At 44.2% G+C, this 18,604-nt stretch overlaps 1 protein-coding gene across 1 annotated transcript in view; it reads right to left on the reverse strand.

The window, feature by feature from the left end:
- Positions 1-16,604, reverse strand: part of SCAP (SREBF chaperone) — a 58,599-nt gene extending 41,995 nt beyond the window's left edge. Inside the window, exon 1 of the mRNA XM_082192163.1 lies at positions 16,445-16,604. The gene's annotated coding sequence lies outside the window, so the exon portion shown is untranslated. The remainder of the gene's footprint in view (positions 1-16,444) is intronic.
- Between the last annotated feature and the right edge of the window lie 2,000 nt (positions 16,605-18,604).

The raw sequence follows: 18,604 nt of genomic DNA on the forward strand, positions 1-18,604 counted from the left end.
CACAGAGTGTTTGTTGTGGGGGAGGAAGGGAAAGGAGAATGTTAGCCGCTTTGAGACTCCTGAAGGGGAGTGAAAGGCGGGATATCAAATCCAAACTCTTCTTCTTCTTCTTCTTCAAGGATTCCAGGAGGAGACCCCTGGGTGCCAACATCTGAAGCACACTGCTCAGTGGCTCACTACCAGTAACTGATTAAGATAGCAGGTAGCAAAGACCAGGAAGCAGATGGCATCATCCACATACTCTCCTTCACAACACATGCTGATTATCTATGAAACCACTAACAAGCCGGGATGTATGAGAGATGACAGAGACAACAGTTTGGCAGGACAGCTATAGTTGAAATTATTTGTGCTTTGCTATGTGCACAACTGCCAAGTCAAACACAGGTGGGGGGAGAAGTATATTTCCCACTCCCTCCACTTTAAAACAAAAACAAAAAACCATAGCACGCTACAGTACGTTTCTGAGCACAATTCAAAGTGTTTGTGCTGACCTTTAAAGCCCTAAATGGCCTCGGTCCTGTATACCTGAAGGAGCATCTCCACCCCCATCATCCAGCCCGGACACTGAGGTCCAGTGCTGAGGGCCTTCTGGCAGTTCCCTCGCTGCGAGAAGTGAGGTTACAGGGAATCAGGCAGAGGGCCTTCTCGGTAGTGGTGCCTGCCCTGTGGAACGCCCTCCCAGCAGATGTCAAAACAACAACTTTTAAAAGACAACGGAAGGCGGCCCTGTTTAGGGAAGTTTTAAATGTCTGCTGCTGTATTGTTTTTAACATTCGGTTGGAAGCTGCCCAGAGTGGCTGGGGAAACCCAGCCAGATGGGCGGGGTATAAATAATAAATTATTATTGTAATTACCGTATTTTTCGCTCTATAACACGCACCAGACCATAACACGCACATAGTTTTTAGAGGAGGAAAACAAGAAAAAAAATATTCTAAATGAAACAGTGGATGTATGATTTTTGTGGTTCATGCTGTGGCCACAGACATGTGACCTGACAGTGAGTTTGGAGTAGCCCAATGCAAAAATCCTGAGGATCCATGTGGATCCATGCTTTGTAACCACGTTTTTGCACCACTGCGGCCCCAGGCAACAGTGGGTGCATGATTTTTTTGGTGCAAGATGTAGCCATGGACATGCTATGTGATCTGATGGTGAATTTGGGGTGACCCAGTGCAAAAATCCTGAGGATCCATGTGGATCCGTGCTTTGTAACCACGTTTTAAGTGGGGAAGGAAGGAAAAGCACTCAAGGGACAAGGAACACGTGTGGGGTGTGTGGAGAAGGATGCTGCTAATAATGCAGAAGAGGGGTATAAGGGGAGAAGAAGCATGTGTGGGGTGGGTGGAGAAGGATGCTGCTAATAAGGGGAGAAGGCTCCTCTCCCCTCCCGCTTTACTCCTTTAAAGAAGCAGGCTCTCTGTCCCTCTCTCCTCCCCACTCCGTGGCTCTTCTCCCGCTTTGTTGTTTCAAAGTGAGCCACGGAGGAGGGAAGGAAGGGGAACCACGGATCCTCTGCTCACGACTGCAGCAGATCCCCCCTGCCACCCACAGGCATTCGCTCCATAACACACACAGACATTTCCCCTTACTTTCTAGGAGGAAAAAAGTGAGTGTTATGGTGCAAAAAATACGGTATATGACGTGTTAGTAAGCATATTGTATTTTCAGATCGTGTAAGCACACAACGTTCCTTTATTTCCACCATCATATTCTGATAGGGTGTTGGATAATTCCGCGTGAAGCAACATCACACAAACATGGTAACACCCCTGTCATATAACAAGGTTGTGAAATGCACCAGAAAGAGAATTCAGAAACGAAGCACCCCCTTATTTGTCAACACATTTGCTGTTCCTATGTTTGTTGTGTAGATCTGAAAGACCCTGAAAGTAGCAAGTTGTACAGACATGTAGAGCTGGATGAAGCCAGAGACCTTTAGGTAATATTCGCAGCAGAGCCTTGGGTACCTCTGAAGGCCAGCTGGTGAGGAAGCCATTCATCAGCGGTAAGATGCTCCAGGCCTTGATTCCCAGAAACTCAAGTTTAAAGTATTCTGGGAAACATATTCCTCTGCCTGGGACCCCACAGAGATGCTCCCACTCAGAACCAATGACCCTGGGCATGACAACGGTCTGACTCAGAAGAAAGCAGCTTTTATTTTAGAATTATTATTATTTTTAGAATAAACCTGGACAAGGTCAGGGATCAAGAGGTCAATTTGAGGTTTTTGGGACATGGGTAATGAAGGTGTTGATTTTTCCAGTTTCTACTAGGCCATGTTTAGACAAGGTATTGTCAAGGATATTACATGTGTGGCCTTCTACCTGGGTCTTAAAAGGCTCAGCGTCTTAACAGCTTATCAAAGGATTACCCAGCAGAAGAACTGAAACCAAACCAGCCAATGATGCAACAACACAATAGTGTGATTTGGTGCTTAGTGCTGAAACAGCCTTGATTATAGATCTCAAGAGTACTACTTGTTCCCCCTGTTATCAAACAGCAATTGACAAGATGACAAAAACTGAGAGCTTGCGTCTCCAAAAGGGTGAATGCGATGATAATGATCAATACCAAGATGAAGGTCTAACATGCTTGTGTGTTGAGCTCACTGCTTTATGGGCAACCTGCCAAGATCAAAGCCTTCCACATGCGCTGTGTTAGACAGATTTGAGGCTTCACATGGCAGGACAGCGTCTCAAATAGAGATGCGCTCTCCCAAGTCCACATTTCCAGCACGTTCGCATTCCTGTCTTAGTGACATCTACGTCAGCTTGCTGATGTCCACAGAATGGGAAATGGCAGGATCCTGGAATACGTGTTCTATCAGGAGCTGGCCTCAGGCACCAGGCCCACTGGGAGACCAACTCTGTGTTACAAAGGGGTCACCAAACGTTACATGAAGGCTGACAACATCAACTGTGCCATGTAGAAATCCCTTTCAGACAACCACAGTGCCTGGAGATAATCAGTCAGGTCCTGTATCCATAGCAGTGACCAGAGGAGGAATGACCGCTGGGAGGAGCACAGAGATGCCATGGTACGCCTGCGTCAGCACAACCTGACGCCTTCCTCTGCCCCCCCTGCAACTAAACATGTCTCTCCCATATCAGTCTCTTCACCCCCAAAGGCACACTCCTCCATTGTCTCCCAAGACAAGATGCCAACCAACAAGCTATGGAGACCAGTGAGTATCTCATAACATTACTCCAATACCACCAAGCAAACCTATAATTCCTAAGCAAATGTGTTACATTTTCTGTGAAAAATACTGACTGACTGTAAAGACAGATGGGATTAAAAGCCTGGGAGAAGAGAACAGGCTATATAATACAGGAGGCCTGAGAATACAGCTGGGTGAAATTCAGGCTTGTGAGATCCACTTGTCACTGGAATCCCAAGGTCCACCAACCAAAGTTAGACAATTCACAGGATGCTTCTGAGCACATCCTCAGCCCAGGAATTTGTTTTCCATCCCAGAACCGAGCTCACAGCACTTTCCCCATGCTTACTTCATTTCAGCAGACTGATTTGGGAAGACGGGAGCCTTTTAACTGTCCCTGCTGAAAAATGAGTGGGCATTTGAGAACTTTGTCGTATCTAGCGAAAGTCATGCAGATCTGCCTTCTGCACACTCCACCCTTAGAATAAAGGGGCAGAACACCACCTAAGACAGGATGCAAAACAATGCCCACTCTTACACACAATGAATAAGAAGTCCCTTTGAGCTCAGGAGGTCTTCTCCCAAGTAAGGAAGCTTCAGATCACAGCTAAAATGCAGCCAATAGCTCCCTGCAAGCTAAATGGCCAGTGAACAGCAGCTAGTCGATAAGTGGCTTTCACACATCATATACAAACAAAGCAAGGTAATAAAAACCAGTTGTTCTCATTGGCTGCACCCTTGGCTCCTGCCCTTTGGAAGTCTATTAAATTTGGCCTTTGGATGCCTCAAGGGACCTGAGGTGGGTATATTATTATTATTATTATTATTATTATTATTATTATTATTATTAAAGCACTATATAGTTAGGCTATGAACCACTCTATCAATGGGGAAATGGCAGGTGAAAGTAGAATACCCCTAACCAATCCTAAATACAGTTGAAGTTGTCATGCTTGTGGTCTGGCACCAAATTTCTGCATGGTCTGAAAAACCATGGCTTGCAAGAGCCAACTTTATGGTTGAAGAAAGTTGAAGAAGAGTGGTTTAGCATTATGGTTTAGCATTATGGCTGACTAGCCCCTTATTTACACTAAACCTCATTTTCCATTTTGTTGCTTGCTTGCTAGCCACCTGCCTGCTGCCCCATAATAATCCTTAAAAGCAAAGCACTGGTGATTCCACATGAAGTAAGTCACCTCAGCCTTGAATTCAACAACTCTCCTGTTGGTGAGCCATAGGCGACCAGGAATTCCATACAGGGGATTGAGATGGCGGGGAAGGGAAAGATCATTCCAACTGTCCTCTGAAAGCTCACTTCGCTTCTGTGCTAGTTAAAGGAAAAAAGTCTCTTCCACCACAACTTGCATGGAGCTGACAGAGTGGAGACAAATCACTCTGTCCTTCCTCCACCAGTCAGCTTGACAGAAAGTAATCATTTTTTACTTGCCTGTGCATCCTTGCTGACTGCAGAGAAGAGGCTGATTCATTATAGCTAATGTGGAAACGCGGGCTATTGAATTCTTAGCAGACTAGTTCAAAATGTGCAGCTACTATCTTTTGTGACTTATTTACCTTGCTACCATGCACAGGTAAACAAATATGGTCTAATAAGGGAGATGGATAAAGAGGATACCCAAGTTCAAATATCAGCTGTACATGATCTCACTTGGCAAATGTTCTTGCTTGCCAATTCCTCTACCGCAGCCCATTCACCCATCCCTTACTCACGTCTCCCATCCATAGGCTGGCAGCCAGGCTGCCCCCGCCATGCCTGGGTGCCTGGGCAATGGAGAGCCCCCCCCCAGCCGCCCTGTCGTTGTTCTTCCTCTTCCTCCTCTTTGCAGTGATACCCTTATGCCAAGACCTGGCTTCCCCCCAGTATGCCCTCTCTCTCCCTGCTTGCTTGCTTGCTTGCTTGCTTCAGTGCCATGGGGTTCCCCGCTTCTTCCTGCTAGAGTGGCCCATTTTTGTTGACAGGGTAGACTTCTCAGTATTGAAATTGGATGACTTACCATATTTTTTGCACCATAACACTCACTTTTTTCCTCCTAGAAAGTAAGGGGAAATGTCTGTGCGTGTTATGGCGCGAATGCCTACAGATGGCGGGGGGATCTGCTGCAGTCGTGAGCAGAGGATCCATGGTTCCCCTTCCTTCCCTCCTCTGTGGCTCGCTTTGAAACAGCAAAGCGGGAGAAGAGCCGCTGAGTGGGGAGGAGAGAGAGACAGAGAGCCTGCTTGCTTTAAAGGAGCAAAGCGGGAGAGGAGAGGAGCCTTCTCCTCTTATACCCCTCTTCTGCATTATTAACTGCATCCTTCTCCACCCACCCCACGCGTGTTCCTTGTCCCTTGAGTGCTTTTCCTTCCCTCCCCCCTTAAAACGTGGTTACAAAGCATGGATCCACATGGATCCTCAGGATTTTTGCACTGGGTCACCCCAAATTCACCATCAGATCACATAGCATGTCCATGGCTACAGCTTGCACCAAAAAAATAACGCACCCACTGTTGCCTGGGGCCGCAGTGGTGCAAAAACGTAGTTACAAAGCATGGATCCACATGGATCCTCAGGATTTTTGCATTGGGCTACCCCAAACTCACAGTCAGGTCACATGTCTGTGGCCACAGCATGAACCACAAAAATCATACATCTGCTGTTTCGTTTAGAATATTTTTTTTCTTGTTTTCCTCCTCTAAAAACTATGTGCGTGTTATGGTCGGGTGTGTGTTATAGAGCGAAAAATACGGTAATTGTAACAGATGTGCCATTGGGCCACTCGCAGAGTGGCGCAATGGCACATCTGTTACAATTAAGTCATCCAATTTCAATACTGAGAAGTCTACCCTGTCAACAAAACTTGCTGAAGGCAATCCATAGCGTTCCTGAATTTTATTAAATTTAGATCCCACCCTTCCTCCCGAGAACTTTAGCTTTTCGTTATGTTGCTAGAGACAGTAGCTCCAGATGAGTTCAGTACTTTGCTGGTGCTTATCTGAATATTTCATCTCAATGTTTGAAAACAAAATTGTAGCATTGAAGCTGCAAAGGTGTAATTTGCTAATTTGCTTCACTCACTTGGGAAAAGGGCAAAACAAGAAAGCAGCTGGTTTATTCCTTTAAATTGCCATCAAGTTAAGTGAAATACGAGAATGGAGAAGTATTTGGCTTGAAGTTATCAAAAGCGATCTGAGGAGAGTTAAAGGAGAAAAACAAGGAAGAGAGAAATGAGACTCCAGGCTACTCTCTCTGGCAATACAATTTCACAATGTCTGCATCATATAACAGGCAGGAAGAGAGACCCCTGATGTCTGTCAATATCATGTGAAATTTCACACAAAATAAAACACTTATTTCTATAAACACAGGTACTAGGCAAAGGGTAAAGAGGGTAGCATATAATTCCTGGTAACCTTACCCTTTCACTCTGAATTTGTCTAAATCCCTTTCAGACCATACAAGTCAGGGGCATCTTGGGGTAACAAATTCCTATGCACTGTGCAAAGAAATACTTTTTGTCTATCCTGACCCTTTCAGTTTCACTGGGATGGTCCCAGAGTCTAGTACAGTATTATGGTGTGGGGGGTGGGAAGGTGGGTGTGAAATGTCTCTATCTACTTTCTCAACACTATATAATTTTATGCACCTCTTATCATGTCCTCCCTTATTATGCTTTTCCCAAAACTAAATGGCCACAAACTTTTCTTGCAGGAGAGTTGTCACAGATAACCCTGCCCATTAAATAACCATCCCCAAGATCATCATAGCATAGAAAGGCAAGAGAGTTGTACTTTGAAATAGGATTTTCACTACATCAGTTAAGAAGACACCAGCAATCTCCTACATACTCCAGGCATGCATTCGGTACTCATAGGCGATCTGATCATCAGAATCAAAACCTCTGCACAAGCACTTCTCACCTTACTTAGCCAGCCATCATCACCTCATTCTCACTCCTTGGGATTAATCCTAGGGATTAACTTGGAGCAGTTAATCTCTATAGCATTGAAACAGTCTCCATATAAAGTTCATTGTTGCCCACTTACCTCTATGGCTTACCAAAATAAATCCATGAAGCAACACCTGTCACAACCGCCCCTCTTCAAACTCAAAAGATGTCTCTACACTAACAATAAAAAGATGACTGAAGAACTAGTAGATCTTAGCTGCCCTAATTCCTTCAGCAATCGTTGGGGCATTTTCATGAGTTCTCAGCTTGAGGTTAGCTCCATTTGAAAATTGCTGCGCAAGTCAGTTTCCTAGAGAAAAAGTTCGGTTTTGAAAACCAAGACTGTGAACTGAACAATGATCCCACTTTGTGAGTATGGTAACAGAGTGAACTCAGTAAGACCAATACACCACTGTTCTCCTTTTTCGTTCTCATGGGAAGAACTGTGCCCTTGCAATATATAGGTGCACACAAAAGCAAAGTGAGAACAGAGCCCTTCCTATGGTTATAACTGAAGCACTTGTCACTGGAAGCTGGACAATGTTTGCAAATCCTGGCTGACCAGTTCAAGAATTTGAACTTCAAGACCTCTCAGAACTGTGGCTTGTTCTCTGTAGTGTGTGTTCTGTTCTATCTAGTGACGCCCTTAGATTAGAATACTGAGGACAGAGGGGAGAGGAAGGAAATATTGAACTAAATAAAAATTCTATGGTTCTCAGCAATAAACTCACTTGCTCCCTTGTAATAAAGCAGGAACACACACGGGAAAGTAGATTCTAACCTGTTATTGCTGATTGGGAGAAAAGAAGCAGTAACACAGAAGGTCATCTGCACTATCCTTTTTAATGTAGGTTTTGTGGCAGGTTCAGAGCTACTTTGCATTCTTCCATCATTAACCAAGTAAGATGATGGAGCTGCTTTGGGCTTTGAAAAACAGCAGTGAACCAATAGCAATACAATCTTGGCCATAACAGTAAACAAAACGAACAAGGCAAATGTAAAGTTCTCAAGAACTGAACTACTCATGAACCTCTCTTTGTTTATTCATATAGCAGCAGAAGAAGAAGTAGCTAGGGAGTTCACCTACAAAGATGATGTAACTAACACCTCAAATTACAACTTCAGGTCTAGAAGATAAAATGTGTGGTGGAGAGAAGAAACAGGTTTCAGAATCATCTCTCTAATGGGAGAGAAAGGCTCCTTCCCAAAAGAATTGCAGTATTGCAACAACAAAATTTGGAACCAGCACAGCTTAAGCATTTTATCCAATCAGTACTACAATTCCATAGTAGGTGGAAATAGTTCCCTAACAATTAAAAGACTTAAGGCAAATCCATGGATTATAACACGTTCTCATTAATTTTCTATTGTTATTTCAATACATTTTGTTCTACTGCAAGTTTGAGGCTGTGTTTTAATTTGTGAGTCAGAACTACCATTCAGCGCCAAAACGGATCTTGCAGAGCCGTTCTCACAAGTCATGGTTTCTCCAGCACTAAGTTTCACAGAACATGTGGCAAAGGTATCTGCTGAACAACAATTGCAAATATTCCCAAAGCACTACCACACTCCAAATTAGGAAACTGTAAAAGGACAGTGTCTTTAATTTTGACTTGCTTAAAAATATCTCTCATCCTTTCATGAACTGATGGTTGATACCTGTATGAACTGAGAAATGCAAAATGGTAGATGTCTTAAAAAGCAATCGTTTTAAGCTACATCAAGGATCCCTTTCCCTGTTAACATTTTAACTCCCTCAATATCTACCACAGAACTTCATCACACCATGAAGGTTTCTGGGGTTTTCTGGGGTGCAGATGAGGGCCAAGCAAAAGACAAGGACGAATTACTCTGCACAAACCAAGAGGATGTCTTAGAACACAGTTTAACATTGAACAGCACAATGTACTTTCCAGTTTCCATTTGCTGGAGAATTGCAAACCATGGCGTGTCAATTCAGATTCACATCAACCACTGTTAAGCTTCCTGAATCATAGTTTCGCTGCTGACTGAACTGAGCATTTAAAATTTTCAGTTGCTGCAACTGGAAAGGCTACTGCTATTACTACCAAAGACCTCTCTATCATAGTTAGAAAGCATCAGGAACATTATGGTTACAAATTACTAGGCCAGTAAGCTCATCCAAATGCTTGCTTTGAGAAGCCTCAGTGGACTGGTATTGCAATTATAGCAGATATTATCCCACAACAAGATAACATAATGTATGAGACTTTTGCGGGGAGGGATGCTAGAACAGAAACTTCAGTACAATGTGGTGTTTTATTTCCATTTCATAAGTTCATTAATAACAATTCACGGGAGCTAGCTGCAAATAGAACCATTTCACTTTGTGTAACTATAAAGAAAGAGGGTTTTAAGTGTTAACCTTATGGTATTTGATCCCAATTAAAATTAAATGGTGCAAGAACTGGCCTTTTGTTGAGAGAATGCTCAGAACTAGGGACCTACATACAACAGGGGCATTAGAATAGTGAAGTTTTTGGAATCTGTGCAAATTAGTACTATGCAAAATATGAAATGAGAGTTAAATTCCAGAGATGACAAGCAAGGACCTGAGAGTGAGCAAAGAACAAGAACTCAAGGGCTGGGCCAAGCGAAGGCAAGTTGAAGCAAGAGACAGAGAGGATGTTCATGAGATAAAGAAAAGATTAGTAATACTGAGGTCAGGGATCAGGGAGGGCAGAAATGATGTGGAGATAAAGTGGGGAGGAAAAAGAAAATAAGAAAAGTGATCAGGTGGCAGAAAAAAAATAAAAGCAAGTGAGTGATCAGATACAGGATCCCTTCCAACTCTTAGATTCTTAGATGAACAGGACCACTTCCTCCCATCCCTCAAGCCTTAAGATGCACAACATGAATGTTCTTACTCAACCACAGCGCTTCCTATTGTGAATACGGCATGGAACGACACATAAATTAATCTTACTGCCTTTTAGCTGTGCTTTTGTTAGAGGCAGAAATCTAAGAAAGCAACACAACAGGCTAATTGTCAGAGATGGCATCACAGCACAGTTCACAGTTGTGAACGCATTTCCTATAGCTTTGGCCTAATCAAACAGAGCTCGGCAGCGAGGAAGATGGAGATGTCATTTTACTGACAACTCAATATTTTAGTTAAGCATGGCAGGGACACAAATTCGCGCAAGATTCTTTTTAGTTTATCTGCAAGTAACTTCTTACAGCTATGTCGTGACTTGCCTGTCCATGATTGCAAACTCTATACATATGGAAGTGCTCTCAAACTCCGAAATATCTTACTTTTCAAGTCCTGGATTAGCATTTTTTCCTTTCCACTCACTGATCTCTGGACCCAACCCAATGACTTCATACAAAGGATTTCACTCACAAATCCTCAGAGGAGAAACTTTTTTTTTTTTTAGCGGTTCTTGTTTTTATCTTGAGTCTCGTCAGGGAAAAAGGCAGGGTGTATATATAAATCTATAACAACAATAATAAAAGACTCACTATGTAAGGTGTTGAGAGAAACCTAGCATCTAGTAAAATTATCAACCTTATAATGAACTCTGAATGAAGTTAACAATGTATCCAATAAATAGCCCAAACGCCTGGATGTGCATACATTCCTTCCCTGTATTCTTTTCGGTGCCTGATGAACATTTTTATTTAGACAATCCTTCTCAGATTAGAAAGTTTGATTGAGTTTTAAATTGTCATAGTTTATTCTATTGTGGTTTTACTTTTCTGTACGTTTTAAATTATGGTTGTAAAATTATACTCATAAATTTTTTTTCTTGTAAACCGCTTTGAGGTTTCTTCTGCAATCAAGTGGTATATAATTTTTTTAATAAATAAATAAGCACCCTACATCGCCAGGACCACCCTGGCTAAAGAAAGGCCCACCACCTCAAAAAATGTACAAATATATATACAGGGCAGTGCACAAGAAATAATAATCAATAATACACATATAAAATCAGCAACGTTTTTAAACCAAATATACATAAGTATGTTATATGTATGGGCAGACTTACTAGAATAAATATGTTTTAGCAAGGATATAAAACAGTTTAGCAAGGGTACCTGCCTGTTACTAGGCAGTTCCAAAGCACAGGTAGGTTCTGCCATACCAAAATACTGATTTCTCAGAGACTGAGACATCGTGCAGAGTCACAGCGAGGGTTTGATTTTTATCCCACATTTTCCCAGCCTGGCACCATGTCTCTTCCATATGAAATTATGGCTAATCACTATTTTTCAAAAAAAACAACCCAAAACCCCACACATAGTATTGTCCTTTAAGGGGAGTAGAATAGAAAGATCATAAATATTTAAATGCAGGTCAGAACACACATTTAATATGCACTGCGAAGGTTGCCAGTGTGGCATGTGTGTTTCCCATAGAGGCCGTTTTAAAGCCCACAGGGTTCCGGCCCCACAACACCTTGAGAGAAGCATTCCTATGCAACCAATATAACAGGTTGCAGTGTGTGTGTGCTTGGTTGTGGTGCCCACAACAGTTTAATTGGCTTGCAAATGTGCCCTCAGGCCCAAGAAGGCTGGTGATCCCTGGTGAACTGCCACCCTGAATAGCAGCAATGGAAATGTAGGTTAGTGATTAACAATCCATATTATGCTTGGTTTTAAAAAAAACAAAAACAAAAAAACCAGTTGTAAATTCCACTAGATAAGAGCCTTGAGGATAATGTAGTTTTCTGTCTGAGCTAACAAAAGAAATTATGGTAGAAAACAAGGGGAATTTCCTTTTGTGAACTCCCGAAGAATGTCTCTATGTCCATTTGCTTACCTGCTTCATGCAATATATTATTTCCTATGGAAGTCCTTAGTGCTACACGTCTGTAGTATGCAAACAAAGCAATCACAGATATGGCCAACAGTACTTTCTGTGGGAAAGGCCACTGCAGCAATTGTGAGAATGCTGCTGGCTTTTCCATAACTGCCCAGTTCAAAACCAGCTTCAATCAGGATCGCCGGCATGCAACATACTGTGCAAACTACAGAACTGACTCTAGACGTGTACACATAGCACGGTCCCCTTCCACGCTTTTACTGCTTTGCCATGTACCCAAGCAACATAGTTTTCCCTTTCATGTTCCGCAAAACAACTGTCACCACTGCTTCATGACTATAGCATATTATTGGTGTTTTGCCATGGTGAGTAATAGGGCTCTGCGCTGAGCCAAATCAGGAATATTCAGAGGGTCAAGGATGAGTCCACCACACACAACCAAGGATTGCTGTGAGTCAGGCTGGATGGGCCCAGAGCGATCCCTGGCTGTCAGGGGATGGGACATCGGGCAGGAAGAAAAGCCAGACTGAGCCCTACCTGGCTGTCTTCCTGGGAGAAGGTAGGCTCAGTGCCATAGCTCTCCACCCTGTTCAACGCCCCTGCCATGCGGGAGCAATGCCTCCGTAAAACAGCATCAAGCCTGTAGAGCGTGGGCACTGCTTTGCAAGAGGCTTTCCTGCAGCACTGCACAGGATCAGGACTGTTAAGCAGGAGGATCCAATCCTGTGAAGTGCTGGTGGCTGCTCCTTCATGATCAGCTTCCCACTTGTGAAGGAGGAGCACTGTGCAGGATCAGATAATCCTGCTTAACAGCTGCAAAGCAGGATGATCTTATACTACGCAACACTGGTGCACATCCCCCCCCACCAAAAAAAATCCCTTTTTAAAACCTTACTTCCTGTCCATAAACCAAACCAGCTGAGACCTACATTCTTTCTCCTCAGGAAGATTTCATATTGCATCAACCCAGATCCATTTTTTACAAGGAGAAATGTTATCACTCTGTCTGCCCTCAAGGCAACATGATGTGAAGTTTATTTCAAAAGGAAACATTTGCATGTTATTTAATGGATAATATAATTAAGTCATCAACTAGGTCTCGACACAGACACTACACTGTTTCATTACTTTTAAATATAACATGTATAATTTTAAGATTTCTATTCTGCCTCTCTTTAAAAGAAAATCCCTAGATTGCTGACCAACAATTCATAAAAAATAAGAGTTACACGTTTAAAAACAACCACCTAGACATCACATTAAGAGACTAGACTCAGCTAAAACCTGGCTACATAAGAAGGCACATAAAGGCAAACATAATACAGTGGTACCTCGCGTTAAGAACTTAATTCGTTCTGGAGGTCCGTTCTTAACCTGAAGCACCACTTTAGCTAATGGGGCCTCCTGCTGCTGTGCGATTTCTGTTCTCATCCTGAAGCAAAGTTCTTAACCCGAGGTACTATTTCTGGGTTAGCGGAGTCTGTAACCTGAAGTGTGTGTAACCCAAGGTACCACTGTAACTGATTACCAAAACTCCCACTTATTTGCTTTCACAACTGCGAAGAAGTCTATCATGTAGACCTGTGCACTTTTTTTCTTAATCACACCGAAACTCCTGAAAGCCAAGTTTCTCCCTCACTGACTCACAGGGTTGCAGGGAATGTATTTGAACACACACTAGGAAAATCTGACGGTGAAAGTAATGACTCAAGAGTAGAGGTATAGGGCATTGCTAATGCAACCACTTGCTTCATGAAGTAAGCCATTTCCTGTTAGCATCACGAAATAAGCTGTTCACTGTTAACAGACACAGCAACTCTTTGAAGGGAAAGTGTCTTAGCATAGTGACCAACAACCTGAGCTACGAATAAAGATGTCTGTGGTTCAAAGCTTGCCTCTGCCATGAACACCTTTGGTGGCTTTAGGCAAGCAACTGTCCCTCAGCCTCAGTCCCTCCACAGTAATGGGAGATAATAATAATACTAACATACTTTACACGTCTGTTGCAAGCATTAACACTTGAAAATGCTATAATAAGTGTTGATGTGAGTAGGGAATCCAGACTCAAACCCATTGCTTATTTTTAGATGTCATGCCTGTTTTCTCAGGATTTGCGGAAATAAATCTGATGTGAATCTAGCAGTCTTGACAGTACTGCACTTGTGCTATACTGTTTTAGTTTTGTACTTTTTAGATATTTTAGGTGTTAACAATTGTATTTTTTACTCTGCTACACACTTCTCTGGGCTCCTTTAAGAGGAAGAGGAGCAAAAAAAAAACCCCACAGAAAAAATATTATCATCCACTGAAAAAGAAAAATAGCCTGGCAAGCTTGTGTGTGTAAAGCTGAGTCCTCTTTCTACTCCAGCCAGAAGCAACATGACATTCCATGCTCACTCTGCCCCTCCAACCTAGAAAGTTCCCTCCATTCTATACTTTTCTCATCCCTACCCCCAATGTCAATCCTATGCATGATTGTTGAGAAGTAAGGCCCAACAGAGCTTCCTCAAAGTAAGTACAGACAGCCCTACTATGTCCCTTCCTACATCTCTAGAGCACACTGAAGACTATACTAGTTTTCGCCCCATATTGAGTTACCTGAGGCCTTGTTCTTATGCAGTCGACATGTGTTTGGGCTGTAAGTCTTGATATTCAAAAACTCCTCCACACCCATGCACAGAGCAAGCTAAATAAATCATTGCCTAATGGAGAGAAAGTTAAGACCACTGCCTTTCTCCCTGACACGCTTGTTTTCAGCTACAGGGATTTGTGATAGCATACTTTGAAGGGTTAGCTAGGTTAATCTGTGGCAATAAAAACAAAAAGTCATGCACTGTCTTAAAAAGGTTGGCACTTATGTGGATTCAGCAGAAAGCTTATGGCACCATAAAATGCGTTAATCTTCAAGGTGCCACATCAACTTTTGTTACCATATACAGTGGTACCTCTGGTTACGTACTTAATTCGTTCTGGAGGTCTGTTCTTAACCTGAAACTATTCTTAACCTGAAGCACCACTTTAGCTAATGAGGCCTCCCGCTGCTGCTGCGCTGCCACCATGCGATTTGATGGATTCTGATGGTGTTTCCTGCTTGGCAGGGGCTTGGCAGGGGCTTGGACTTGATGGCCCTTGTGGTCTCTTCCAACTCTATGATTCTATGATTTCTGTTCTCACCCTGAAGCAAAGTTCTTAACCCGAGGTACTATTTCTGGCTTAGCAGAGTCTGTAACCTGAAGCATATGTAAGCCAAGGTACCACTGTATTGCAACGGACCTCACTTGGTAGGTGGCGTATAAGGGTATAACTATTTATTAGTGATATTTATTGGTGGGGAGAGAAGTGAAGCAGGAACATCCTGCCATGTCACCTATCTAACAGGGTCGTTGTAAATATTTTTATTTAATGGACAGACCATATACTACGCCCAAGTGCCCTCAACTCTTAAGGAGGGCGGGATTTAAAAAATGAGACTGGTTCATATAATATAACCTCCTCCTCAGCCTGACCCTAGAAGCCGCCTAAGTAAAAGGCGACATGATCATTTATAAAACTATGCACTGCATGCAGAGAGTTTTTCTCCGTCTCCCGTAACACTCCTGTAGAAAGCTGAAGGTTGGAAGAGGAAGGCCAGATAAAAGACTTGAAGTGCGCAGTTAAACTCTGGAACTCCCTTCCACAGGAAGGGGCAATGGCCAACAACCTGAATGGCTTTTTAAATGATGGTTCATGGAGGGCTATCAAAGGCCATGGCGGAGGCTGTGCTCTTCGTCCACAGCTAGAGGCAGCTGTGGAGGAATCACAGGAGGGGAGAAAGTTTGGCGGTTCAACGCTCCAAGGTCCGATCCCCATACAGGCCACCTGCATATCCCTGCCTTGGAAGGTTTATTGAGGGTGCAATGAGATTAAGGGCCACTATCTGAACGATAATCTTGATCATTTTATTGTCCTTTTTACCCACTGTTGTCTTTTTAACTGTATTGCTTGTTTTATGTTGCTATGGCCGTTGGCTAATGCGAATAAAGTTTATCTATCTACAGTGGTACCTCAGGTTACATATGCTTCAGGTTACAGACGCTTCAGGTTACAGACTCCGCCAACCCAGAAATACTGCTTCAGGTTAAGACCTTTCCTTCAGGATGAGAATAGAAATCGTGCTTTGGCGGCAGCAGGAGGCCCCATTAGCTAAAGTGGTGCTCAAGGTTAAGAACAGATCTCCAGTACGAATTAAGTACTTAACCCGAGGTACCACTGTACTGTATCTATCCCTGCCTTGCAAGGGGGTTGGACTAGATGACCCTCGGGACCCCTTTCCCATTCCGTGGGAAAGCGCTGTGGCCACTGCGGGAACAGGATAGCTGGGCGGGGTGGGGCACCCTCGGGCCTGATCCAGCCGCAGGGCTCACCTTAGTCCATGCTTAACCTCTCCCCCTCCCCCCTCCCCTCCAGCCGCGCCCTCCCCCTCCCCCTCGCGGCCTACTGGCGCCCCTCAAACCCTCGCCCCTTCCCTCAGCGGCGTCGCCACCGAGAGGAAGGCCGTCACCTCACCTGAGCGGCGGGGAAGCGGAAGCTTAAAGAGGGCCGGCTTCCTCCTCTCTCTCTCTCTCTCTCTCTCTCTCTCTCTCTCTCTCTCTCTGTGGCGCCGGCGGCTCCGCTCGCTCTCCTCTCGCGCGCTGCCGCCTCAGCCGCCGCTCCGCCTCTTTCCCCGCCTCAGGCCTCGCCAGCGCCAGAGCGCATGCGCCCGCACCTGCGCGCTCCGCCCCTCTCTCTCTGCTAAGCCACGCCCACCCCTCGATGTATATGACTTGCCTCCCCCTCCCTGGATGAGAAATGACGTCACGACGCCGAGCGTCACTCTGACCACGACGCGCACGCGCCGCTGCCCCGCCCCTCTTCCTCTTCAGCTCCTCCACCCCCCCCCGGCTAAGCCACGCCTTCCTTTCCTTCACGTCACCGTCCTAGGCCGGCGCGGAGGATGAGCGTCACCCTGATCGCTACGCGCATGCGCCAGGAAGGAACACGCTTTCCCTCGCCACCCCCATTGGTCTATCCAGTTCAGTGTTGTCTGCACTGACTGGCAGCTGCTCCCCGGTATTTCAGGCACAGCTCTCTCGCAGTCCAGAGGTTTAACTTGAGACCTTCTGCACGCCAAGCAGGTGCTCTACCACTTAGCTATCACACTGCCAAGCAGGAAACACCACCAGAGCACTCCTGACATATGGTTGTCAAGCCTCTGCTTAAAGACCTCCAAAGTAGGAGACTCCACCACACTCCTTGGCAGCAAATTCCACTGTCCAACAGCTCTTACTGTCAGGAAGTTCTTCCGAATGTTTAGGTGGAATCTTCTTTCTTGTCGTTTGGATCCATTGCTCCGTGTCCGCTTCTCCGGAGCAGCAGAAAACAACCTTTCCCCCTCCTCTATGTGACATCCTTTTCTATATTTGAACATGGCTATCATATCACCCCTTAACCTCCTCTTCTCCAGGCTAAACATGCCCAGCTCCCTTAGCCGTTCCTCATAAGGCATCGTTTCCAGGCCTTTGACCATTTTGGTTGCCCTCCTCTGGACACGTCCCAGTTTGTCAGTGTCCTTCTTGAACTGTGGTGCCCAGAACTGGACACAGTACTCCAGGTGAGGTCTGACCAGAGCAGAATACAGTGGCACTATTACTTCCCTTGATCTAGATGCTATACTCCTATTGATGCAGCCCAGAATTGCATTGGCTTTTTTAGCTGCCGCGTCACACTGTTGGCTCATGTCAAGTTTGTGGTCAACCAAGACTCCTAGATCCTTTTCACATGTACTGTTCTCAAGCCAGGTGTCACCCATCTTGTATTTGTGCCTCTCATTTTTTTTGCCCAAGTGCAATACTTTACATTTCTCCCTGTTAAAATTCATCTTGTTTGTTTTGGCCCAGTTCTCTAATCTGTCAAGGTCGTTTTGAAGTGTGATCCTGTCCTCTGGGGTGTTAACCACCCATCCCAGTTTGGTGTCATCTGCAAATTTGATCAGGATGCCCTTGAGTCCATCATCCAAGTCGTTGATAAAGATGTTGAATAAGACCGGGCCCAAGACAGAACCCTGTGGCACCCCACTAGTCACTCTTCTCCAGGATGAAGAGGAACCATTGATGAGCACCCTTTGGGTTCGGGTCATTTCCTTTAAAGCAAAGCAAGATTCTAATCTTCACGGTTCTAAATATAATCTTATTTTTTTTTAATATAAAAAAGAAAGCACCTAGGATTCCAGTCCTCATGATTCCAAATATAAGGCAGCTTTAAACAGGAGCATGAATATTAAATATTAAACAGGAATATATTTTTCTCACTTTTAAAAATCCAATTTGCCAACATCCATGATGTAAGAGAATGTACCAGAGACACCAACAAACACAAATCCAGCTTGATTTCAGATTAAACCTCTGAATCGTCACAACAGTTTACAGTGATTTCATCTTCATTCCTTTTTCCAGATTTTTTTGTTAAGCCAGTGAATAAACCGCCACTCTGTGTGTTACGAAGCTACTATTGTCACTCAAAAGAGAGAGAGAAAATTATGCAAGGTTGTGCCTGCTTGCTTGTGTGGTGTACAGTATAAGGGGCAAGCTAACAGATGAGTGATGTCTTCCATCTATCTGCATGTGGAAGCTTGTTGTAGCAGCCACCCAAGACTGCAAGGGGCATCACTTGGAAGCGCAGTTCAATAAA

Source organism: Podarcis vaucheri (assembly GCF_965113315.1).
Source record: "Podarcis vaucheri genome assembly, chromosome: 12".
Lineage (NCBI taxonomy): Eukaryota > Metazoa > Chordata > Lepidosauria > Squamata > Lacertidae > Podarcis > Podarcis vaucheri.